This window comes from Toxorhynchites rutilus, chromosome 2, assembly GCF_029784135.1.
Source record: "Toxorhynchites rutilus septentrionalis strain SRP chromosome 2, ASM2978413v1, whole genome shotgun sequence".
Classification (NCBI taxonomy): domain Eukaryota; kingdom Metazoa; phylum Arthropoda; class Insecta; order Diptera; family Culicidae; genus Toxorhynchites; species Toxorhynchites rutilus.
In genome coordinates, this window is record NC_073745.1 from 284,459,240 (window position 1) to 284,460,847 (window position 1,608).

The following is a 1,608-nucleotide window of genomic DNA, read 5'->3' on the forward strand; positions in this document are numbered from 1 at the left end:
AACATTTCCAGTAACGACTTTGAAATATTTAGCGTCTTTTTAACAATACCCGCACCGAAAGTCCCTCTGCGTCAGGACAGAGAGGGCGATGTGCACAAGCTGCTGAAAGCTGCCTGATTTTTTTCCTCCCCCCGAGAAAACCGATTTCAAAGAGTTATTGAAGACATTTTGACAATCACAAAAAGCGAGAAGCGAGGATCTAGCCAATCGAGCAAAAAAGTTAATCAGCGAAGCGGGACCATCTGCATAATTTTCTCCGTATTATCTCGACAGTTCGAAGTCGTAGTATCGAATTTTCCGATTACCTAGCAAATTATTACATTCATATGCCTGAGTGGGACATAGTTGTGTAGTAAGCGCAGTAAATTCGAGAAGCACTCTCCCGAAGCCTGATGATTTTATTTTCTTTGGAAGAATAGCTCGATAAGTTACAAAATTCAATAGGCTCAATCAGAGAAAACCATCGCGGAGCCAATGTCATTCAAGTGGTTCGAAGATGCTATCGGTTATAGCGAACGAGAAGATCGTCTCATATACATTCCGTTTCTGAACAATAAGACACCCCGCAAACTGCAGATTTTTTATTGACCGATAGTTTGGTAGGCTTCATAATCAGTAAGGAGAGGTATGCATATGCGCAGCCTGCGGGGGCACTGCTCCACTCTTTTTTTGAGTTTTTGAGATATATTGACGTGAGGCGTGAAACATTAGATAAAATACTGATCTCGTCTCCTTTCCTGTTTGAGCACCATCTGAGTTTTCGCGATTACTATCCGAATAGAATCCAAAGTAAATTTTCCTCTTCGGAACCCGAACTTTCTACCTTGAAGAATATTTTAAAAACATAATCTCCGAATCGCGTTTTTTTACCTTGCAACTATAGAAATTATAGGAGGTTGTGTCCAAGGCACGACGTAGAACTACGCTGTTATTTCATTTAAGGGGCTTGTTTATAACGGATATTATTTCATAATGCAGCGAAATCTTCCGCTACCTCCCTCTTTGTTTATATTTATAATCGCGGCTGCATGATTTGCACCACCAAACAATCATCCATAATAGCATCAAAATATTAGATGATTGTTGCATCGCGACAGGGCCAATGCACACGGAAGCAGATACAAATTCAGCGTAGCGACGATACTTTTTGTAAATACAGGATAACTAAATATACACACATTTATCTCCGCTTTGCGCTCTTCTTAACGGAAGTCCTTTCTATTAATATTTCCGGTCTCGATTAGCTTTCCTTTCATCCTTGGTGGAGATAGTTTTGCTACTGTCATGCGAAACCAAATAACAAACAGAATTTCTGAACAATTATTTTCTTGGGGAGCCGATGATAGCCTAGTTTGATGATTCCCCACTCAATTGATGTAATGATTAAAGGGTGTGTCACATCAAATTGCATCACGGAGAAAAAGCTGTAGAAATTTAATTTTTAGGAATTATATCTTCAGCTTTCGCTTATAATCAGATAAGAGTGTATAGATCACGTTGGCCATGCTTCACTGTCAATTTTTCGTAAATTTGGAAAAATGTCGTCGAACGAAAAAGAGCGTCGTGAATTAATCCTGCGCACTCATTTCGAGAATCCGGAGGTGTCAC